Source organism: Amblyomma americanum, chromosome 1 (genome assembly GCF_052857255.1).
Source record: "Amblyomma americanum isolate KBUSLIRL-KWMA chromosome 1, ASM5285725v1, whole genome shotgun sequence".
NCBI classification, from domain to species: domain Eukaryota; kingdom Metazoa; phylum Arthropoda; class Arachnida; order Ixodida; family Ixodidae; genus Amblyomma; species Amblyomma americanum.
In genome coordinates this window covers 357,468,737-357,493,485 of record NC_135497.1, presented here as the reverse complement: position 1 = coordinate 357,493,485, position 24,749 = coordinate 357,468,737, and the positions used below count along the sequence as shown (strand labels likewise).

Sequence of the window (24,749 nt, the reverse complement as noted above, 5' to 3'; positions counted from 1 at the left end):
GTGGTTTGAGTGGAAAGAGGGGGCACAGGGAGAGCATCAAATGATTAACCGGATAGTGGTTTCAGTGGAAAGAGGAGGGCATGGCGAGAGCAGTCACATGCTTAACCGGAGGGTGGTTTCATTGGAAACAAGAGAGCACAGCGAGAACCTCAAATGCCTAACAGAAGGGTGGTTCCAGTGGAAAGATGGAGGCACGGCGAGAGCGTGAAATATTATCCGGGAAGTGGTTTCAGTGGAATGAAGAGGGAATGGCGAGAGCAGCCACATTCTTAGCCGGAGGGTGTGTTCAGTGGAAAGAGAGCGGCACCACGAGAATGTCAAATGCCTAATCGGAGGGTGGATTCAGTGGAAAGGGCAGGGCGCGGCGAGAGAAGTCACATGCTTAACCGGAGGGCGGTTTCAGTGGAAAGGGGGAGGGGGCAACGCGAGGGCATAAAATGCTTACCCGGAGAGTGATTTCAGTGGAAAGATAGGGGCGCTGCGAGAGCGTCAAATGCCTACCCGGAGGGTGTTTTCTGTGGATTGAGCAGGGCACGACGAGAGCGTCAAATGCTTTACCGAAAGTTGGTTTTGAGTGGAAAGAGTAGGGCACGGCGAGAGCTTCAAACGCATAACCGGAAGGTGGCTTCAGTAGAAAGAGGAGGGCACGGCGAGAGCGTCGTATGCCTAACCGGAGGGTGGCTTCTGTGGAAAGAGGACACGGCGAGAGCGTGAAATGCCTAACCGGAGGGTGGTTTCGGTGGAAAGAGGCGGGCACGCCGAGAGCGTCAAATGCCTAGCTGAAGGGTGGTTTCAGTAGAAAGAGGAGGGCACGGCGACAGCAGTTAAATCCCAAAGCGGAGTGTGGTTTCAGAGGAAAGAGGACAGCAGGGCAAGAGCAGTGAATTGCTTTAACAGGTGGGTGGTTTCAGTGGAAAGAGGCGTGCACGGCGACAGAAGTCAATAGCTTTAACTGGAGAGTGGTTTCAGTGGAAAGATGAATACAGGGCGACAGCAGTCAATTGCTTCACCCGGAGGGTGGTTTCAGTGAAAAGAGGAGGGCACAACGTAAGGATACAACTGTCAACTGGAGGGTGGTTTCAGTGGAAAGAGGAGGGCACTGCGAGAACATCAAATGCCTAACCAAAGGACGGTTGCAGTAGAAAGAGGAGCGAGCGGCGAGAGCAGTCAATTGCATTAACCGGAGGGTGGTTTCAGTGGATAGAGGGGGGCACAGCAGAAGCGTCAAATGCCTTACCAGAGCGTGGTTTTAGTGGAAAGAAGAGGGAACGGCGACAGCAGTCACATGCTTATCCGGAGGGTGGTTTCAGTGGAAAGAGGAAGGACGCTACCGCGAGGGCGTCAAATGCCTACCTGGAGGGTGATTTCAGTGGGAATTGGGGGGCGCTGCGAGAGCGTGAAATGCCTACCAGGAGGGTGTTTTCAGTAAAAAGAGCAGGGCACGGCGAGAGCGTCAAACCCCTAATCGGAGGTTGATTTCAGTGAAAAGAGGAGGACAAGGATGGCGCGTCAAATGCCTAACCGGATGGTGGTTTCAGTGGAAAGAGCAGGGCACGGCAAGAGCAGTCACATGCTTATCCCGAGGGTTGTTTCAGTGGAAAGAGGGGGGCACGTCGAGAGCAGTCACATGCTTAGCCAGAGGGTTGTTTCAGTGGAAAGAGGAGAGAACAGCGAGAACATGAAATGCCTTACCGGAGGGTGGTTCCAGTGGAAAGATGGAGGCACTGCGAGAGCGTCAAATGTTAACCACAAAATAGGACTCAGTAGAATGAACAGGGAACGGCGACAGCAGTCACATTCTTAACCGAAGGGTGTGTTCAGTGGAAAAAGGGGGGCACCGCGAGAGCCTCAAATGCCTAACCGGAGATTGATTTCAGTAGAAAGAGGGGGCGCCTCGAGAGCGTCGATTGCCTATTCGGAGAGTGGTTTCAGTAAAAAGAGCAGGGCACAGCGAGAACAGTGACGTGTTTATCCGAATGGTGGTTTCAGTTGAAAGAGGTGGGCACAGCGAGCGCGACAAATGCCTAAATGGAGGGTGGTTTCACTAGAAAGAGAGGGGCGCTGCGAGGGCGTCAAATGACTAACCGGAGGGTGGCTTCAGTATATAGAGGAGGGCACGGCGAGAGCGTCGTATGCCTAACCGGAGGGTGTTTTCAGTGGAAAGAGGGCGGCACGGCGAGAACGTCGTATGCCTAACCGGAGAGTGGTTTCAGTGGAAAGAGGAGCGCACAGCGAGAGCGTCGAATGCCAACCGATGGGTGGTTAAGCGGTAAAAGGAGGGCACAGCGAGAACCTCAAAAGCCTAAAAGGAGGGTGCTTTATGTGGAAAGAGGAGGACACGGCGAGAGCGTAAAACGCCTAACCGGATTGTGGTTTCTGTGGAAAGAGGCGGGCTCGCCGAGAGCGTCAAATGCCTACCCGGAGGGTGGTTTCAGTGGAATGAGGAGAGCAGGGCAAGAGCAGTGAATTGCTTTAACAGGTGGGTGCTTTCAGTGGAAAGAGGAGGGCACAGCGACAGCAGCCAATTGCTTTAACCGGAGGGTGGTTTCAGTGGAAAGAGGAGGGCACAACGTCAGGATAAAAAATGTCTATCCGGAGGGTGGTTTCAGTGGAAAGAGCAGGGCATGGCGAAAGCAATCACGTGCTTAACCGGAGGGTGGTTTCTGTGGATAGAGGAGTGCACGGCGTGAGTGTCAAATGCCTAACCGGAAGGTGGTGTGAGTGGAAAGAGGAGGGCACGTCGAGAATGTCAAAAGCCTAACAGGATGGTGGTTTCTGTGGAAAGAGGACACGGAGAGAGCGCCAAATGTCTAACAGGAGGGTGGTTTCATTAGAAAGAGGAGGGCACGGCGACAGCAGTCAAATGCCTAAGCGGAGGGTCGTTTCAGTGGAAAAAGGCGGGCAGGGCAAGAGCAGTGAATTGCTTTAACGGGAGGGTGGTTTCAGTGGAAAGAGGAGGGCACGGCGACAGCAGTCAATTGCTTTAACCGGAGAGTGGTTTCAGTGGAACGATGAGGGCAGGGAGACAGCAGTCAAATGCTTTACCCGGAGGGTGTTTCAGTGGAAAGAGGTTGGCAGAGCGACAGGAGACACGCGTCTAACCGGAGGGTGGTTTCAGTGGAAAGAGGAGGGCATGGGGAGAGCGTCAAATATAAGCTCTAAGGTGGTTTCCGTGTAAGGAAGAGGGAACGGCGGCGAGAGCAGTCACATGCTTAACCGGAGGGTGGTTTCAGTGGAAAGAGGGCGGCACCGCGAGAGCGTCAAATGCCTAACCGGAGGGTGGTTTCAGTGGAAAGAGCAGGGCACAGCGAGAGCAGTCACATGCTTAACCGGAGGGTGGTTACAGTTCAAAGAGGAGGGCATAGCGAGCGCGTCAGATGCCTAACCCGAGGGTGGTTTCACTGCCAAGAGGAGGGCACGGCGACACGAGTCAAATGTCTAACCGGAAGGTGTTTTTACTGGAAAAAGGAGGGCACGGCGAGAGAGTCAACTGCCCAACCGGAGGATGGTTTCTGTGGAAAGAGGAGGGCACGGCGAGAGCTTCAAATGCCTTATCCAAGGGTGGGTTCAGTTGAAAGAGGAAGGGATGGCGAGAGCTTGGTATGCCTAACTGGAGGGTGGTTACAGTGGAAAAAGGAGGGCACGGCGAAAGCGTTCAATTCCAACCCGAGGGTGGACATGGTTTCAGCGGAAAGAGGAGGGCACGGAGAGAACCTCAAAAGCCTAACCGGAGGGTGGTTTTAGTGGAAAGAGGAGGGCACGGTGAGAGCGTCAAATGCCTAACCGGAGGGTGGTTTCAGTGAAATGAGGGCACAGCGAGAGCGTCAAATGTCTAAAACAGGGTGGTTTCAGTGGAAAGAGTAGAGCAGGGCGAGAGCGTCAAATGCCTAACCGAAGGGTGGTTTCAGAGGAAAGAGGAGGGCACGGCTAGAGAACCATAGACCTAAAAGGGTGTGATTACAGTGGAAAGAGGAGGGCACGGTGAGAGCCTCAAATGCCTAATTGGTGGGTGGTTTCTGTGAAGAGAGGTGGGCACGGCGATAGCCGTCAATTGTTTTATGTGGAGGGTGGTTTCAGTGGAAGTCGGAGAGCACGGCGAAAGCAGTCAATTGCTTAAACCGGAGGGTGGTTTCAGTGGAAAGAGGTGGGCACGGCGACAGCAGTCAATTGCTTTATCCGGAGGGTGGTTTCAGTGGAAAGAGGAAAGCACGGCGACAGCAGGCGGTTGCTTTAACCGGAGGGTGGTTTCAGTGGAAAGAGGAGGGCATGGCGACAGCAGTCAATTGTTTTAATCGGAGGGTGTTTTTACTGCCAAGAGGAGGGCACGGCGACAGGAGTCAAATCACTAACCGGAGGGAGGTTTCAGTGGAAATAGAAGGGCACAGCGAGGGCAGTCAATTGTTTCAACCGGAGGGTGGTTTCAGTGGAAAGAGGAGGGCAGGGTAAGAGCAGTGAATTGCTTTAACCGGAGAGTGGTTTCAGTGGAAAGAGGAGGGTACGGCAAGAGCGTCGAATGCCAACCCGAGGGTGCACATGGTTTCAGCGGAAAGAGCAGACCACGGCGAAAACCTCAAAAGCCTAACCGGAGGGTGGTTCCAGAGGAAAGAGGAGGGCACGGCGAGAACTTAAAATGCGTATCCGGAGGATGGTTTCAGTACAAAGAGGGCACGGCGAGAGCGTCAAATGCCTAACCGGAGGGTGGCTTCACTGGAGTGAGGAGGGCACAGCGAGAGCGTCAAATGCCAAACCGAGGGTGGTTTCAAGGGAAAAAGTTGGGCACGGCGAGAGTTAAAGGCCTAAAAGGGGGGTGGTTACAGTGGAAAGAGGAGGGAACGGTGAGAGCCACAAATGCCTAACCGGAGGGTGGTTTCAGTGGAAACAGGAGGGCACGGCCAGAGCGTCAAATGCCTAAATGTAGGGTGTTTTCTTTTGAAAGAGGTGGGCACAACGACAGCTGTCAATTGTTTTATCCGGAGCGTGGTTTCAGTGGAAACAGGAAAGCACGGCGACAGCAGTCAATTGCTTTAACTGTAGAGTGTTTTCAGTGGAAAGAGGAGGGCACGGCGAGAGGAGACAAATGTCTAACCGAAGGGTGGTTTCAGTGGGAATAGAAGGGCACGGCGAGAGTAGTCAATTGTTTCAACCGGAGGGTTGTTTCAGTGGAAAGAGAAGGGTACGGAGATAACCTCAAATGCTTAACCGCAGGGTGGTTCCAGTGGAAAGATGGAGGCACTTCGAGTGCGTCAAATAATAAAGGGAAAATGGTTTCAGTGGAATGAAGACGGAACGACAAGAGCAGTCACATTCTTAACCGGAGGGTGTGTTCAGTGGAAAAAGGGGGCACAGCGAGAGAATCAAATGCCTAACCGGAGAGTGATTTCAGTGGAAAGAGGGAGGCGCCGCGAGAACGTCAAATGCCTAACCGGAGGGTGGTTTCAGTGGAAAGAGCAGGGCACGGCGAGAGCAGTCACATGCTTAACCGGAGGGTGGTTTCTGTAGAAAGAGGACACAGCGAGAGCGTAAATTCCCTAACCGGAGCGTGGTTTCCGTGGAAAGAGGAGGGCATAGCGAGAGTGTCAAATGAGTAACCGGAAGGTGGTTTAAGTTGAAAGGGGAGGGCACGGCGAGAGCGCCAAACGCCTAACCGGAGGGTAAAGTGGAAAGAGGAGGGCATGGAGAACCGCAAAATGCCTAATCGGAAAGCGGCATAAACGGAAAGAGGAGGGCACGGCGAGAGCGTCGTAAGCCTAACCGGAGGCTAGTTTCAGTGGAAAGAGGAGCGCACGGCGAGAGTGTCGAATGCCAACCCAAGTTAGGTTTCAGGGACAATAGGAGGGCACAGCGAGAAGCTCAAAAGCCTAAGAGGATGGTTGTTTCTGTGGAAAGAGGAGGACACGGAAAGAGCGCCTTATGCCAAACAGGAAGGTGGTTTCATTAGAAAGAGAAGGGCACGGGGACAGCAGTCAAATGCCTTAGCGGAAGGTGGCTTCAGTGGAAAGAGGAGGGTTTCCAAGAGCAGTGAATTGCTTTAACGGGAGGGTGGTTTCAGTGGAAAGAGGAGGGCACGGCGACAGCAGTCTATTGCTTTAACCGGAGAGTGGTTTAAGTGGAAAGATGATGGCAGGTCGACAGCGGTCAATTGCTTTACCCAGAGGGTGGTTTCAGTGGAAAGAGGAGGGAACAGCGACCGGTGAGAAATGTCTAACCGGAGGGTGGTTTCAGTGGAAAGAGAAGGGCACGGCGAGAGCAGTCAATTGTTTTAACGGTAGGGCGATTTCAGTGAAAAGAGGAGGGCACAGCGAGCGCATCAAATGCCTAACCGTAGGGTGGTTTAAGTGGGAAGAGCAGGGCACGGCGAGAGTAGTCACATGCTTAACACGAGGGTTGTGTCAGTGGAAAGAAGGGGGCACAGGGAGAGCGTCAAATGATTAACTGGAGGGTGGTTTCAGTGGAAAGAGCAGGGCACGGCGAGAGCAGTCACATGCTTAACCTGTCGGTGGTTTCAGTGGAAAGAGGACAGCACAGCGAGAACCTGAAATGGCTAACTGGAGGGTGGTTCCAGTGGAAAGATGGTGGCACGGCGAGAGCATCAAATATTAACCAAAAAGTGGTTTCAGTGGAATGAAGAGGGAACGGAGACAGCAGTCACATTCTTAAACGGAGGGTGTGTTCAGTGGAAAAAGGGGGGCACGGCGAGAGCATCAAGTGCCTAACCGGAGAGTGCCTTCAGTGGAAGGAGGGGGGCGCCGCGAGAGCGTCAAATGCCTAACGGGAGGTTGGTTTCAGTGGAAAGAGCAGGGCAAGGCGAGAGCAGTCACATGCTTGACCGGAGGCTGGTTTCTGTACAAAGAGGAGGGCACAGCGAGCGCGTCAAATGCCTAACCGGAGGGTTGTTTCAGTGGAAAATGCAGGGCACGGCGAGAGCAGTCACAGGTTTAACCCGAGGGTTGTTTCAGCGGAAAGTGGGGCGCACAGAAAGAGCGTCAAATCATTAACTGGAGGGAGGTTTCAGTGGAAAGAGCCGGGCACGGCGAGAGCAGTCACATGCTTAACCGAAGGTTGGTTACAGTGGAAAGAGCAGGGCACAGCGAGAGCTTCAAATGCCTAACCGGAGGGTGATTTCAGTGGAAAGAGGGGGGCGCCGCGAGAACGTCAAATGCCTAACCGGAGGGTGGTTTCAGTGGAAAGAGCAGGGCAAGGCGATAGCAGTCACATGCTTGACCGGAGGGTGGTTTTTGTAGAGAGAGGAGGGCACAGAGAGCGCGTCAAATGCCTATCCGGAGGGTGGTTTCAGTGGAGAGTGCAGGGCACGGCGAGAGCAGTCACAGGCTTAACCCGAGGGTTGTTTCCGTGGAAAGAGGGGCGCACAGCGAGAGCTTCAAATGCCTAACCGGAGGGTGGTTTCAGTGGAAAGAGGAGGGCACGGCGAGAGCAGTCACATGCTTATCCGGACGGTAGTTTCAGTGGAAAGAGGGAGGGGGCACCGTGAGGGCGTCAAATGCCTTCCCGGAGAGTGATTTCAGTGGAAAGAGAGGGGCGTCGCGAGAGCGTCAAATGCCTAACAGGAGAGTCGTTTCAGTGGAAAGAAGAGGGCACAGTGGGAGCGTCAAATGCCTAACCGGAGCGTGGTTTCAGTGGAAAGAAGAGGGAACGGCGAGAGCAGTCACATGCTTATCCGGATGGTGGTTTCTGTAGAAAGAGGAGGACACAGCGACAGCGTAAATTCCCTAACCGGAGCGTGGTTTCCGTGGAAAGAGGAGGGCATAGCGAGAGTGTCAAATGCGTAACCGGAAGGTGGTTTAAGTGGAAAGGGGAGGGCACGGCAAGAGCGCCAAACGCCTAACCGGAGGGTAGTTAAAGTGGAAAGAGGAGGGCATGGAGAACCGCAAAATGCCTTATGCGGAAAGCGGCATAACCGGAAAGAGGAGGGCACGAGGAGAGCGTCGTAAGCCTAACCGGAGGCTAGTTTCAGTGGAAAGAGGAGCGCATGGCGAGAGTGTCGAATGCCAACCCAAGTTAGGTTTCAGGGACAATAGGAGGGCACAGCGAGAAGTTCAAAAGCCTAAGAGGATGGTTGTTTCTGTGGAAATAGGAGGACACGGAGAGAGCGCCATATGCCAAACAGGAAGGTGGTTTCATTAGAAAGAGAAGGGCACGGGGACAGCAGTCAAATGCCTTAGCGGAAGGTGGCTTCAGTGGAAAGAGGAGGGTTTGCAAGAGCAGTGAATTGCTTTAACGGGAGGGTGGTTTCAGTGGAAAGAGGAGGGCACGGCGACAGCAGTCAATTGCTTTAACCGGAGAGTGGTTTAAGTGGAAAGATGATGGCAGGTTGACAGCGGTCAATTGCTTTACCCAGAGGGTGGTCTCAGTGGAAAGAGGAGGGAAGAGCGACCGGAGAGAAATGTCTAACCGGAGGGTGGTTTCAGTGAAAAGAGGAGGGCACAGCGAGCGCGTCAAATGCCTAACTGTAGGGTGGTTTAAGTGGAAAGAGCAGGGCACGGCGAGAGTCGTCACATGCTTAACACGAGGGTTGTGTCAGTGGAAAGAAGGGGGCACAGGGAGAGTGTCAAATGATTAACTGGAGGGTGGTTTCAGTGGAAAGAGCAGGGCACGGCGAGAGCAGTCACATGCTTAACCGGTCGGTGGTTTCAGTGGAAAGAGGACAGCACAGCGAGAACCTGAAATGCCTAACTGGAGGGTGGTTCCAGTGGAAAGATGGTGGCACGGCGAGAGCGTCAAATATTAACCAGAAAATGGTTTCAGTGGAATGAAGAGGGAACGGAGACAGCAGTCACTTTCTTAACCGGAGGGTGTGTTCAGTGGAAAAAGGGGGGCCCGGAGAGAGCATCAAGTGCCTAACCGGAGAGTGCCTTCAGTGGAAGGAGGGGGGCGCCGCGAGAGCGTCAAATGCCTAACGGGAGGTTGGTTTCAGTGGAAAGAGCAGGGCAAGGCGAGAGCAGTCACATGCTTGACCGGAGGCTGGTTTCTGTAGAAAGAGGAGGGCACAGCGAGCGCGTCAAATGCCTAACCGGAGGGTGGTTTCAGTGGAAAATGCAAGGCACGGCGAGAGCAGTCACAGGCTTAACCCGAGGGTTGTTTCAGCGGAAAGAGGGGCGCACAGAAAGAGCGTCAAATCATTAACTGAAGGGAGGTTTCAGTGGAAAGAGCCGGGCACGGCGAGAGCAGTCACATGCTTAACCGGAGGGTGGTTACAGTGGAAAGAGCAGGGCACAGCGAGAGCTTCAAATGCCTAACTGGAGGGTGATTTCATTGGAAAGAGGGGGGCGCCGCGAGAGCGTCAAATGCCTAACCGGAGGGTGGTTTCAGTGGAAAGAGCAGGGCAAGGCGAGAGCAGTCACATGCTTGACCGGAGGGTGGTTTTTGTAGAGAGAGGAGGGCACAGAGAGCGCGTCAAATGCCCATCCGGAGGGTGGTTTCAGTGGAGAGTGCCGGGCATGGCGAGAGCAGTCACAGGCATAACCCGAGGGTTGTTTCCGTGGAAAGAGGGGCGCACAGAAAGAGCATCAAATGATTAACTGGAGTGTGGTTTCAGTGGAAAGAGCAGGGTACGGCGAGAGCAGTCACAAGCTTAACCGGAGGGTCATTTCAGTGGAAAGAGCAGTGCACAGCGAGAGCTTCAAATGCCTAACCGGAGGGTGGTTTCAGTGGAAAGAGCAGGGCACGGCGAGAGCAGTCACATGCTTATCCGGACGGTGGTTTCAGTGGAAAGAGGGAGGGGGCACCGTGAGGGCGTCAAATGCCTTCCCGGAGAGTCATTTCAGTGGAAAGAGAGGGGCGCCGCGAGAGCGTCAAATGCCTAACGGGAGGGTGGTTTCAGTGGAAAAGGGAGGGCACGGCGAGAGCTTCAAAGGCCAAACTGAAGGGTGGTTTCAGTGGAAAGAAGAGGGCACGGCGAAAGCATCAAATGCCTAAATGGAGGGTGGTTTCTGTGGAAAGACGAGGGCACAGCGGGAGCCTCAAATGCTTAACGGGAGCGTCGTTTCAGTGGAAAGAAGAGGGCACGGCGTGAGTTTCAAATGCCTAACCGGATATTCGTTTCAGTGGAAAGAGGAGGGCACGACTAGAGCGTCAAATGCCTAACTGGAGGGCGGTTTCAGTTGAAAGATGAGGGCACAGCGGGAGCGTTAAATGCCTAACTGGAGCGTGGTTTCAGTGGAATGAAGAGGGCACGTCGAGAGCTTCAAACGCCTAACCAGAGGGAGGCTTCAGTTGATACAGCAGGGCGTGGCGAGAGCGTCAAATGCCTATCCGAGGGTGGTTTAAGTGAACAGAGGAGATCACGGCAACAGCGTGAAAGGCCTAACTGGAGGGTGGTTTCAGTGGAAAAGGGAGGGCCGGGCGAGAGCTTCAAAACCTAACTGAAGGGTGGTTTCAGTGGAAAGAGGAGGGTAAGGCGAGAGCGTCAAATGCCTAACTGGAGGGTGGTTTCATTGGAAAGAGCAGGGCATGGCGAGAACAGTCACATGCTTAACAGCAGGGTGGTTTCAGTGGAAAGAGGAGGGCACAGCGAGAGCTTCAATTGCTTAACAGGAGGGTGGTTTCAGTGGAAAGTGCAGGGCGCGGAGAGACCAGTTACATTCTTAACAGCTGGGTGGTTTCAGTGGAAAGAGGGCATAGAGAGCGTCAAGTGCCTGACCGGAGGGTGGTTTCAGTGTGAAGAGCACGGCATGGTGAGAGCAATCACAGGCTTAACGCGAGGGTGGTTTCAGTTGAAAGAGGGGGCACAGGGAGGGCGTTAAATGATTAACCAGAGGGTAGTTTCAGTGGAAAGAGCAGGGCACGGTGAGAGCAGTCCCATGCTTAGCCCGAGTGTGGTTTCAGTAGAAAGAGGGGGGCATGGCTAAAGCGTTATATGCATAACAGGAAGGTGGTTTCTGTTGAAAGAGGACGACACAGCGAGAGCTTCAAATTTCTAACCGCAGGGACGTTTCTTTGGAAAGCGGAGAACGCCACGAGAGCGTCAGTTGTCTAACCGGAGTTTGGTTTTACTGGAAAGATGAGGGCACGGCGAGAGACTCAAATGCCCAGCCGGAGGTTGGTTTCTTTGGAAAGAAAAGGACACGGCGAGAGCGCAAAATGCCTAATCAGAGGGTGGTTTCAGTGGAAAGAGGAGGGCACCGCGAGAGCGTCGTATGCCTAACCGGATGTGGTTTCAGTGGAAACAGGAGGGCACGGCGAGAGCGTCGAATGCCAACCCGAGGTTGGTTTCACCAGAGAGAGGAGGGCACGACGAGGACCTCAAAAGCCTAACCGGGGGTTGGTTTCAGTGGAAAGAGGAGGTCACGGCGAGAACGTCAAATGCGTAACCAGAGGGTGGTTTCAGTGGAAAGAGGAGGGCACGGAGAGCGTCAAATGCCTAACCAAGGGTGGTTTCAGTAGAAAGAGGAGGGCACGGCGAGCGCATGAGATGCCTAACCGGAGGATAGTTTCTTTGGAAAGAGGACACGCCGAGAGCGTCAAATGCCTAAGCGGAGGGTGGTTTCAGTGTAAAGAGGAGGCCACGGCGACAGCAGTCAATTGCTTTAACCGGAGGGTGGTTTAAGTGGAAACATGAGGGCAGGGCGACAGCAGTCAATTGCTTTACCTAGAGGTTGGTTTCTGTGGAAAGAGGAGGGCACAGCGACCGGAGACAAATGTCTAACCGGAAGGTGGTTTCAGTGGAAAGTGGAAGGCAAGGGGAGAGCATCAAATGCCTAACCTGAGGGTTGTTTTAGTGGAAGGAGAGGGCACGGCGAGAGCCTGAAATGCCTAACCGGAGGGTGGTTCCAGTGGAAAAATGGGGGCACGGCGAGAGCATGAAATGCCTAACCGGTGGGTGGATTATGTGGAAAGAGGAGGGTACGCCGAGAGCGTCAATTGCCTAAGCGGAGGGTGGTTTCAGTAGATAAAGGATGGCACGGCGTCAGCAGGCAAATGCCTAACTGGAAGGTGGTTTAAGTGGAAAGAGGAGTTCTCGGTGAGAGCAGTCAATTCTTTTAACAGGAGGGCGGTTTCAGTGGAAACAGGAGGGCTCAGCGATAGCGTTAAATGCCTAACCGGTGTTGGGTCTCAGGTAGCAGCATCCCACAGCTGCCGCCAGTTGTCGAGATTCAGGTAGCAGCATCCCACCGCTGCCACCAGTTGTTGGGATTCAGGTAGCGTGACTGGAACGGAGAAGAGATGAGGACGTTTGGAGGTAGTAAACTTGGAAAACTTTACACAAGGACTATTTACATAATTTACAAGTACGGGCAATTGAGAGTGCTTCTCAGTAAAAAGAGCTTCTTAGCAGTCGGGAGTTACTGGTATCTCTCAAGAGGGGGGCTCTCTTGTACCAAACCACCAGCTCCTTATATGCTCTTCGTATTCCCCAGATCCCTAGCTGGGGAATACAGTTCGAAAAATGATGTCCAATCACACGATGGCACTGATGGTACTACCCACGGCAGGGCGGTCCTGATGTTTCCTCTCAGCTTGGTCGAGGGAAAGGGAACAGGACCCGGTCACGTTGTTGTCCACGCGGCCTCCAGGTGGGCGCGTACGTGTGTCCGGACTGCGCCCATGTTGACCCGGAAGGCGCCTGCATGACACAGGAATGCAGGCTGTCTCCTAGCATGGGTTGAAATATCTGGTACTGGTGACCGGAACGCGGAAGCTCTGTCGAAGGTACGGCACTCGGGCGATTTTTCAACACCAGCGTCACCGAAGGGGACCACACTGATGCCGCACTTCGTCGTCTGAGGACCGGAACGAATACGCTTAAGGTCGTCGCTGCTTCTGGCATTCCTGATCGAACACGTGGGGACGCTATTGTCTCTGCACCCGATGTTCCTGCAGCCACGTTTCTTCCAGAGGGCTCATCCACCCTCGCGGTGGTCCTCAGGGGATCCTCCCAATGCCTAACTTCGCCGAACCTCACAGCAGGAAGGAAGCGCGGGCACAACACCGGAGGGTAATTTCAATGGAAAGGGGTGGTCGTGGAGAGAGCGTCAAATGCTAACCGGAAGGAGGCTTCAGTGGAAAGAGTTGGGCACGGCGAGAGCCTCAAATGCCTAACCAGATGGTGGTTCCAGTGTAAAGTTGGGGGCGCAGCGAGAGCATGAAATGCCTAACGGAAGGGTGGGTTCTGTGCAAAGAGGAGGACACGCCGAGAGCGTCAAATTCCTAAGCGGATGGTGGTTTCAATAGAAAGAGGAGGGCACAGCGACAGCAGTCAAATGCCTAAGCGGAGGGTAGTTTCAGTGGACAGAGGAGAGCAGGGCAAGAGCAGCGAATTGCTTTAACCGAAGGGTGGTTTCAGTGGAAAGAGGAGGGTACGGCGACAGCAGTCAATTCCTTTAACCGGAGGGTGGTTTCAGTGGAAAGATGAGGGCAGGGAGACAGCAGTCAATTGCTTTACCAGGACGGTGGTTTCAGTAGAAAGAGGAGGGCAGAGCGACAAGAGACAAATGTCTAACCGGAGTGTGGTTTCATTGGAAAGAGGCGGGCACGGCGAAAGCAGTCGATTGTTTTAACGGGAGGGCGGTTTCAGTGAAAACACGAGGGCACATCGAGAGCATCTAATTCCTAACCGGAGGGTGGTTTCAATGGAAAGCGGAGAGCACGGCGAAAACGTCAAACGCCTAACCGCAGGTGGTTTCAGTGGAAAGAAGAGGGCACGGCCAGAACGTCAAACGCCTAACCGCAGGGTGGTTTCAGTGGTAAGAGGAGGGCGTGGCAAGAGCGTCAAATGCCTAACCGGAAGCTGGTTTCAGTGGAAAAGGGAGGGCACGGCGAGAACGTCAAACGCCTAACCGGAGGGTGGTTTCAGTAGAAAGAGGAGGGCATGGCGACCGCAGTAAATTGCTTTAATTGGAGGGTGCTTTCAGTGGAAAGAGGAGGGCATGACGAGAGCAGTCAATAGCTATAACCGGAGGGTGATTTCAGTGGAAAAAGGAGGACACGGCGAGAGGAGTAAAATGTCTAACTGGAGGGTGCTTTCAGTGGAAAGAGGAGGGCACGTCGACAGGAGTCAAGTGTCTAACCGGAGGGTGGTTTCAGTGGAAGGAGGAAGCCACGGCGAGAGCAGTCAATTGATTTGATCGGAGGGTGGTTTCAGTGGAAGGATGAGGGTATGGCGAGAACGTAAAACGCCTACCCTCCGGGTGGTTTCAGTGGTAAGAGGAGGGCATGGCGAGAGTGTCAAATGCCTAACCGGAAGTTAGGTGTCAGTGGAAAGAGGAGGGCACGGCGAGAGAAGTCAAATGTATTAACGGAAGGGTGGTTTCAGTGAAAAGAGGAGGGCACAGCCAGAGCATCTATTGCCTCATCGGTATGTGGTTTCAGTGGAAAGAGGAGAGCACGGCGAGAGCGTCAAATGTCTAACCGAGGGTGGTTTCAGTGGACAGAGGGGGGAGCGGCAAGAGCTTCAAATGCCCAACTGGAGGGTGGTTTCATTGGAAAACCGAGGGCACGCCAAGAGCGCCAAAGGCCTAACTGAAGGGTGGTTTCAGTGGAAAGAGGAGGGCACGGTGAGAGCGTCAAATTCCTAAGCGGAGAGTGGTTTCAGTTTAAAGAGGGCACAACGGGAGCGTCAAACGCCTAAGTGGAGGGTGATTTCAGTGGAAAGAGGAGAGCACAGCGGGAGCGTCAAATGCCTAACCGGAGCGTGGTTTCAATGGATAGAAGAGGGAACGGCGACAGCAATCATATGCGTATCCGGAGGGTGGTTTCAGTGGAAAGAGTGGGGCACCGCGAGGGCGTCAAATGCCTAACCAGAGAGTAACTTCAGTGGAAAGAAGGAGACGCTGCGAGCGCGTCAAATGCCTTACCGGAGTGTGGTTTCAGTGGAAAAAGCAGGGCACAGTGAGAGCGTCAATTGCCGAACCGGAGTGTGGTTCCAATGGAAAGAGCAGGGCATGGAGAGAGCAGTCACATTCTGGTCCGGGTGGTGGTTTCAGTGCAAAGAGGAGGGCACAGCGAGGGCGTCAAATGCCTAACCGGAGGGTGGTTTTAGTGAAAAGATGAGGCAATGGCGAAAATAGTCACATATTTATCCGGAGAGTGGTTTTAGTGGAAAGAGGGTGGGGCACCACGAGGGCGTCAAATGCCTACCCGGACAGTGATTTCAGTGGAAAGAAGGGGGCGCTGCGAGAGCGTCAAATGCTAACCTGAGAGTGTTTTCAGTGGAAAGAGGAGGTCAAGGCGAGAGCATCAAATTTCTACCCGAGGGGGGTTTCTTTGGAAAGCTAGGACACGGCGAGAGCGTCAGATGTCTAACCGGAGTTTGATTTCACTGGAAAGAGGAGGACACGGCGAGAACCTCAAAACCCTAACAGGAGGGTGGCTTCTGTGGGAAGAGGAGGACACGGCGAGAGCTTGAAATGCCTAACCAGAGGGTGGTTTCTGTGTAACGATGCGGGCACGCCAAGAGCGTCAAATGCCTAACAGGAGGGTAGGTTCAGTAGAAAGAGGAGGGTCGGCGACAGCAGTGAATTGCTTTAACGGGAAAGTGGTTTCAGTGGAAAGATGAGGGCAGAGTGACAGCAGTCAATTGCGTTACCCGGAGGGTGATTTCAGTGGAAAGAGGAGGGCACAGCTTCAGGAGACAAATGTCTAAACGGAGGGTGGATTCAGCGAAAAGAGGAGGGCAGGGCTCGAGCATCAAATGCCTAACCGAAGGGTGGTTGCAGTAGAAAGAGGAGCGCGTGGCGAAAGCCGTCAATTGCATTAACCGAAGGGAGGTTTCATTGGAAAGAGGACGGCACGGCGAAAGCAGTCAATTGTTTTTACGGTGGGGCGCTTTCAGTGAAAAGAGGAGAGCACAGCGAGCGGGTCAAATGCCTAACCGGAGGGTGGTTTAAGTGGAAAGAGCAGGGCACGGCGAGAGCAGTCACATGCTTAACCGGAGGGTGCATTCAGTGGAAAGAGGAGGACACAGAGTGTCAAATGATTAACCGGAGGGTGGTTTCTGTGGAAAGAGCAGGGCACGGCGAGAACGTCAACTGCGTAACCGGAGGGGGGTTACAGTGGAAAGAGGAGGGCACGAAGAGCGCCAAATGCCTAACCGGAGGGTGGTTTCAGAGGTATGAGGAGGGCACAGCGAGAGCGTCAAATGCCTATCCGGGGGTGTTTCAGTGGAAAGAGGAGGGCACGGCGAGAACCTCAAAAGCCTAACCGGTGGGTGGTTTCAGTGGAATGAGGAGGGCACGGCGAGAAGGTCAAATACATAACCGGAGGGTGGTTTCAGTGGAAGGAGGAGGGCACGAAGAGCGTCGAATGCCTAACGGGAGGATGGTTTGAGATGTATGAGGAGGGCACAGCGAGAGCGTCAAATGGCTATTCGAGGGTGGTTTCAGTGGAAAGAGGAGGGCACGGCGAGTACCTGAAAAGCCTAACCGGTGGGTGGTTTCAGTGGAAAGAGGGCATGGCGATAGGAGTCAACTATCTAACCGGAGGGCGGTTTCAGTGGAAAGAGGAGGGCACGGCGACAGCAGTCAAATGCCTACACGGATGGTGGTTTCAATGGAAAGAGTAGGACACGGCGGGATCCTCAAATGCCTAACCGGAGGGTGGTTTCAGTAGAAAGAGGAGGGCATGGCGAGAGCCTCAAATGCGTAATCCGAGGTTAGTGCCAGGGGAAAGATGGGGCACGGCGAGAGCCTCAAATGCCTTAAAGGAGAGTGGCTCCAGTGGGAAGAGGAGGGCACGTCGACAGCGTCAAACGCGTACCAAGAGGGTGGCTTCAGTTGAAATAGTAGGGCGCGGCGAGAGCGTCAAATGCCTAACCGGAGGGTGGTTTCAGTGGAAAGAGAATGGAACGGCGAGAGCGTTAAATGTGTAGCCGTAGAGTGATTTCAGTGGAAATAGTGGCGCACGGCGAGAGCGTCAAATGCCTAACCGGAGGGTGGTTTCAGTAGAAAGAGGAGGGCACGGCAAGAGCTTCAAATGCGTAACTGGAGGGTGGTTTTAGAGGAAAGAGGAGGGCACGGCGAGAGCAGTCAATTGGTTTAACGCGAGGGCGGTTTCAGTGAAAAGAGGAGGGAACGGCGAGAGCATCAAATGCCTAACCGTAGGGTGGTTTCAGTGGGAAGAGGAGGGCATGGCAAGAGCGTCAAATGCCCAACCGGAGGGTGGTTTCGGTAGTGAGGAGGACAAGGCAAGAGCGTCAAATGCCTAACCGTAGGTCGGTTTCAGTGGAAAAGGAGGGCATGGCGACAGCAAGTAAATGCCTACCTGGAAGGTGGTTTCGGTGGGAAGAGGAGTTCTCGGCGAGAGCAGTCAATTGTTTTAACCGGAGGGCGGTTTCAGCGGAAAGAGGAGGGCACAGCGGGAGCATCTAATGCCTAACCGGGGGGTGGTTTGAGTGCAAAGAGGTGAGCACAGCGTGAACGTCAAACGTCTAACCGCAGAGTGGTTTCAGTGGAAAGAGGAGTACACGCCGAGAACGTGAAGCGCCTAACCGCAGGGTTGTTTCAGTGGAAACAGGAGGGCACGGCGAGAACCTCAAAAGCCTAACCGGTGGGTGGTTTCAGTGGAAAGAGGAGGGCACGGCGAGAACGTCAAATGCGTAACCAGAGGGGGGTTTCAGTGGAAAGAGGTGGGCACGAAGAGCGTCAATTGCCTAACCGGAGGGCGGTTTCGGTAGAAAGAGGAGGGTACGGCGAGAGCTTCAATTGCGTAACTGGAGGGTGGTTTTAGTGGAAAGAGGAGGGCACGGCGAGAGCAGACATTTGTTTTAACGGGAAGGCGGTTTCAGCGGAAAGAGGACGGCACAGCGAGAGCATCTAATGTCTAACCGGATTGTGGTTTCAGTGGAAATAGAAGGGCACTGCGAGAAGCTCAAACGCCTTACCGGAGGGTTTTTTCAGTTGAAAGGGTCGGCATGGCGAGAGCGTCAAATGCTAACCTGAAGATGGTTTCTGTGGAAGGGGAGGGCACGGCGAGAGCCTCAAATGCCTTACCGGAGGGTGGTTTCATTGGAAATAGGAGGGCACGGCGAGAGGAGTCAAATGTCTACCCGGAGGGCGCTTTCAGCGGATAGAGGAGGGCACGTCGACAGAAGTTAAGTGTCTAACTGGAGGGTGGTTTCAGGGGAAAGAGGAAGCCACGGGGATAGCAGTCAGTACTTCAACCGAAGGGTGGTTTCTGTGAAAAGTGGAGGGCACGTAGAAAGCAGTCACATGCTTAACCGGAGGCTGGTTTCAGTGGAAAGAGGGCATGGCGACAGGAGTCAAATGTCTAACCGGAGGGCGGTTTCAGTAAAAAGTGGAGGGCACGTCGACAGAAGTCAAGTGTCTAACCGGAGGGTGGTTTCAATGGAAAGAGGAGGGCACGGCGAGAGCAGTCAATTGCTTTAACCGGAACGTGGTTTCAGTTTAAAGAGGAGGATACGGCGACAGCAGTCAAATGCACAACGCGAGGGTGATTTCAGTGGAAACAGGAGGGGACTGCGAGGGCAGTCAAATGCCTAACCAGATTGTGGTTTCAGTGAAAAGAGTAGGACACGGCGGGATCCTCAAATGCCTCACCGGAGGGTGGTTTCAGTAGAAAGAGGAGGGCACGGCGAGAGCCTCAAATGCGTAATCCGAGGTTGGTGCCAGGAGAAAGATGGGGCACGGCGAGAGCCTCAAAAGCCTTACAGGAGAGTGGCTACAGTGGGAAGAGGAGGCCACGTCGAGAGCGTCAAACGCCTACCAAGAGGGTGGCTTCAGTTGAAATAGTAGGGCGCGGCGAGAGCGTCAAATGCCTAACCGAAGGGTGGTTTCAGTGGAAAGAGGAAGGAACGGCGAGAGCGTCAAACGCGTAGCCTTAGAGTGATTTCAGTGGAAATAGTGGCGCACGGCGAGAGCGTCAAATGCCTAACCGGAGGGTGGTTTCAGTAGAAAGAGGAGGGCACGGCGAGAGCTTCAAATGCCTAACCGGAGGTCGGTTTCAGTGGAAAAGGAGGGCACGGCGACAGCAGGTAAATGCCTACCTGGAAGGTGGTTTCTGTGGGAAGAGGAGTTCTCGGCGAGAGCAGTCAACTGTTTTAACCGGAGGGCGGTTTCAGCGGAAAGAGGAGGGTACAGCGGGAGCATCTAATGCCTAACTGGAGGGTGGTTTGAGTGGAAAGAGGTGAGCACAGCGTGAACGTCAAACGTCTAACCGCAGGGTGGCTTCAGTGGAAAGGGGAGTACACGCCGAGAACGTCAAGCGCCTAAGCGCAGGGTTGTTTCAGTGGTAAGAGGAGGGCACGGCGACAGCGTCAAATGCCTAACCGGAAGGTGGTTTCAGTTGAAACAGGAGGGCATGACGACAGCCGTCAAATGCCTAACTGCAAGGGGATTTCAGTGGAAAGAGGAGGGCACGGCGACAGCAGTCAAATTTCTAACCGGAGGGTGCTTTCAGTGGAAAGGGGAGTGCACGGCGACAGCAGCGAAATGCCTCACCGGAGGGTGCTTTCAGTAGAAAGAGGAGTGCATGGCGACAGCAGTCCATTGCTTTAATCGGAGGGTGGTTTCAGTGGAAAGAGGAGGGCACGGCGAGATCCTCAAATGCCTAACCGGAGGGTGGTTTCAGCGCAAAGAGGAGTTCACGGCGATTGCCTCAAATGCCTAATCCCAGGGTGGTTCCAGGGGAAAGATGGGGGCACGGCGAGAGCCTCAAATGCCTAACCGTAGAGTCGCTCCAGTGCGAAGAGGAGGGCACGTCGAGAGCGTCAAATGCCTAACCAGACTGTGCCTTCTGTGGAAACAGGGCGCGGCGAGAGCGTCAAATGCCTAACTCGAGGGTGGGTCCAGGGGAAAGATGATGGCACGGCGAGAGCCTCAAATGCCTAACCGGCGAGTGGCTGCAGTCGGAAGAGGAGGGCACGTCGAGAGCATCATATGCCTAACCATAGAGTGATTTCAGTGGAAAGAGAGGTTCACGGCGAAAGCGTCAAATGCCTAACCGGAGGGTGGTTTCAATGGAACATGGAAAAGCACGGCAGGGGCGTCAAATATCTAATGGTAGGGTGGTTTCTGTAGAAAGAGGAGGGCATGGCGAGAGCATCAAATGCCCAACCGGAGGGTGTTTTCGGTAGAGAGGAGGCACGGCGAAAGCTTCAAATGCCTGACTGAAGGGTGGTTTCAGTGGAAAGAGGAGGGCACGACGAGAGCGTCAAATGCCTTACCGGAGGGTGGTTTCAGTAGAAAGAGGAGGGCATGGCGAGAGCGTGTAATGCCTAACCAGAGGGTGGTTTCACTAGAAATAGGAATGCACGGTGAGAGCGTGAAATGCCTTACCAGCGGTTGATTTCAGTAGAAAGAGGAGGGCATGGCGAGAGCGTCAAATGCCTAACCGGGGGGGGGGGTAGGTTTGTGGAAAGAGGAGGGTATAGCAAGAGCTTCAAGTGCCTAACCAGAGGGTGGTTTGAGTAGAAAGAGGAGGGCATGGTGAGAGCGGCAAATGCCTAACCAGAGGTTGGTTTCAGTAGAAAGAGGAGGGCACGGCGATAGCGGGAAATGCTTAACCGGGGGGGGGGGGGGGGGGTTTCTGTGGAAAGAGGAGGGTATAGCGAGAGCGTCAAATGCGTAACTGGAGGATGGTTACTGTTGAAGGAGAGTTTGGTGAGAACGGAGGAATGTAGCACGGGCCATCGGCGGCTGCTGCTAAAACGCGTTTTCTCTTAGGTCATCGGTGGCGCCGCGCTTCTGGAGCGGCGGACTGTGAGGAGAGCTTGTCGTGAAAGGAGTATGAATGGGAAAATTATAAAGAGCGCACTATATCTATAAAAATATTAAAAAACAGATCGTGAAATAACTTGACAGATGTTGCTGAACCTCGTGTTACACAGCGGTAGCCGCCCTGTAACTCTTTTAATGCGCACTGACCCCACGAACACCCTTACGTTCAGCGTACACGAAAATGTGGTTTGTGGCCAGGATTTGAAGCCGCGTCCTCGGACTCGGTAGCCGAGCTCGGAGCTCTGTAGCCGCTGCGGGTTGGTTGCAAATAAAGCGAGGTAAACTTAGCCCTGTAGAAAACGCGTTATTGCACTAATGACGAATTTCACAGATTTTTGCGTGTTTCTTGGCTTGGTGCGCACCGTCGCATACCTGTCTTGTGCAGGTACTTTTAGGGTTCTAGGACCCCTCGGTTCGATTTTAGTTTGATATCTTCCAAATGGCTTCCGTTCTGACTTCACGAAGAATAATAGGAAGTTTTAGGATAGTTGGCCCAAAGGCTTGGTGGCCCAAAGGAAATAGCGGCGCTATGCTTGGGCTCGTTAACTGCATCACCATTGCGACCAAGATAATTGCTAAGAAAATAAAAATAAACACACTAAAACATTTTTGTTTCATGTACCTGGTTAGTTTTTTGCAGCACTAAATCGCATAAAATAACCGAAACAAACGCTACAAATAAGGAATGCTTTTGACATTTTTTTGATTTGCCGCGTGCAGCGGCAACTCTGGGGAACACGCAATGGTAACTCCCTAGTAATGCTTCTAAATTACCATATTAAGAAATCCAATAAATATTGCTTGGGTGAATGCAGCAGCAGGTACGGCAAACGTTCAGCAGCACACTTCAGCGTACTGCAACTCACAGGGGGTGAGTAACCTAACACCGCTTAGGAAAAGCCTAACAGCGATCGTGTCCTATCGTTTTGAAGTCCATGGTAGAGGGTGTAGTTAGAGACATTTCTTGCAAACACAAAGTGAACAAGAAAGGGGGGGGGGGGGGGTCATGGAGCTTTCCAACATTTCGAAAAGTGGACTTGTCTTCGTCTGGGCCGTTTGAAGGCACGCAACCTGACAAAGGTTGGCTAGGTGAAAAAAATCAGAGTTGTCCAAGCAACAGGCAGGAAATTCCTCTGTTTTCAAAAACTTTATCTGAGATAGAACGCTGCTGTGCCCTCCAGCGTTTGCGTATAACGCCTTCCTAGCATCGGTTTCAGTGAGAACACGGAAATACTGAAACGCGAATTTTGAAGGGAACTTTTTTGTACGGCACATTCCCTCTAGAACTTGCATCCAAGCTCATTTAAGGGCTACACCAAATGAATTATGGCCGGCATCACGGCACCTTGTAGCACGCTTTAGGGTTGTCTCATACATGCATGTAGCATAATGGCGAGCGTTGTCAGTACAAAGCTCCTGCGAGCGGTTTGGGCGCAAGGCAGTATGTCAGAACTGAGATCGTGCGAATTAAGGTGCCGGGAAAAGATCCCAGTATTGCTGTCAACCTGACAAGAATAGAATAACGTGGATATTTTTAGAAAAATGTCTCCGAAACTTCGTCCAGAGGCTACGCGCATCGTCCTTATCCTGGCCGATCATGCCTGTGATTAAGAAGTGACCCCCTTTTTATGCTCGGCAAAGTTTTGAGAAGAAAATCTGCTTTTTCTAGCAAACCATCTCTGTAGCTCAAGCCTCCATTTCACTTCTAGCCTGAAACTATTACCTAATTTCTCTATCTTCAGCAGCCCATTCAGACATATTTTGAAAGGAAATGGCCAATAACGGTGCTCAGTAAGCATTTTGTATAACCCTTAGTAAATACTTTTCTTTGTGGACTACACCTACGCGAGGGCAGTACGCAAAAAATTTGTTACGCCTCCATAAACTCCCTTCAATGCTGAAAAAGAAGGAATTTCCGCGGATGATTTAAAGATCGCTCGTATTATCCATGCCTCCTCATTAATTTACTAACCGCAGGAAGATCAGCGACGTCTGACCGTAATAAAGAAGCCGAGTGGTTTTTAAAACATCCGAGCCAGTTTCCCTTCCTAGTCCTCTCCTCTCCTTAACAGACGACACGCTCTAAAAGCGGATGCCCTCAGTTCTAACGTAGTAAGCGCATCCACTCTTCTTTCGAAACGTGTTAAAAGGTTGTTACTGCTCAGAGCGTTCTACATGCTCTCATGCTCATCCATGCGTGACACGCAGCGTAGACTCTCCTTGCAATTGTTTTTTTCGATAAACGGATTCAAAACAAATCAAAGCAAACCTTATTTTGTCTCTGAAGGAGAGAGGAGGTGGCTGATACAAGCCGCGTGAGTGCAGGTTGACAGGCTGGGCCCAATGTACACTTAGACAGCAGGGAGGCACACGCCTGAAAGATAAGACTAGTGCAGTATTTCGAACACAAATCTATGTCCTGTATCACCGTTGTGTCGAGCGCTCTAGCAGTGCGTACCAGAGAATAAAAACCAAAATTAGACAATTTCTCCTCACTTTCGGGTGCTGTGTTGTACTCACACGGCTCCTAGATTTATATGGGTCTACTTCCGCACAGACGTTGCCTCTACAGCACAGCAGCTGCACCGTGGTTTCGCTCGGGCGCTCTAAATAAGGGCGACCCAGACTGCACGGCATAAAATCATGAATACGAACAACTGGCCTAAAAAGGCATGAATTTGAATTAAACACACAAATTCAAAGCGTTTCTTGAAAATCAGGGTACAGCATTGCCGAAAGTAAAGAAGCAAAAGAAATTAAGATGTGCATCAAGAACAGTTAAAAGAGTTGGAGTAAGCTTACGCTTCGGCCGTAAAGAGTGGAACGCGACAGCGTGCTGCAGCGTTGCGAGGCAGTCCATGGACGCCACCGCCCTTTCGGCGCTACACCTTGCCCGTTGGACAAATCGCTCGGAGCCTCTAGGAGGCCTCTCGAAACAGTCCATCCGTCGCCCGAACAGATCACGAACGAGCTGCAGTGACGCTGCTGCCTGAATTGGCCGTTGTGCGTCTGCGCTGTGATTGTGAGTTTCGAGGAAAGTAAAAGTGCAGTAACTCTCTCACATATCGATGCATACCTCAACCACGCCATGATGTAAGGGAGAAAGTTTTTAGTGAAAGAGAAGAGACAGAAAGAGAGGCCGATAATGGAGGTCTGCGTCTCCGTTTGCGTCGCATTCGCTGACCACAACAGCACACAGGCGCGCATAGATCACAAGTGCTCTGGAGGTACAGGTTCCATGACATCGCAATGGTTGACACCCGCACAAAACATGACGCACATAGGTCCCGTCTCCGCTGCCTGCCGGTCTGAAGCCCGAAGAGGTCGCGAAGGGTTGCACCCACGCTGCCGACCGCAGGAGCGAAGCTGTCGCGTTATCACTGGGCTCCGCGTTCGGAGCAGTTGACGTCTTTGAAGGTTTCATCTGCCAGTCCTCAAAATTCAAATCGACAATTCCTGTGCGATGTCAGTGCACGTTAAAGAACCCCAGGTCGCCGAAATGACCGAAGTCCTCCACTATAGCGTCCCTTCATAGCCTTAGTCGCTTTAGAATGTAGAACACCATAAACCCAAACTCAAACCCAACACGGCAATTACACCCCACCACCTATCGTACCTCAGCGCGAGCTATTCGCGTTTACTTTCATCTCTACAACATATGTAGTGCTGCATTGCCACCGCTCATGGCAGTCAATTGAAATGCTTTTTAGAGTAGAACGCGATTGTTACCGGGTCCTGTTTCAAAATTTGGTATACTCATAATTAACTCGGTCCATTTTTATTCACTTCAAATCAACTAACCTTCATAGCGTGTTTACGCCACAAAAACACTAGGCCACCATACCACTGCTTCCATACACTATACACTAGGTCACCACTATACACTATACACATATACCCTATACACATACACTAAACACTAGGCCACCATACCCATACCTTCCTCGGTTTCACGTGACCGGACTTCACACAGACACACACCGCTGAAACCCGGGCAGTACGCCTAGAAGTGGTTTCGCACTTTAACGCATGAGTGCGGTGCGTTGTGAGCGCACGTTGAAG

General features: G+C 52.9%; 1 protein-coding gene across 2 annotated transcripts in view; it reads left to right on the top strand.

The window, feature by feature from the left end:
- LOC144115598 (sodium-coupled monocarboxylate transporter 1-like) overlaps positions 1-24,749 on the top strand; it is a 76,352-nt gene that overhangs the window by 17,219 nt on the left and 34,384 nt on the right. The window lies entirely within an intron of this gene.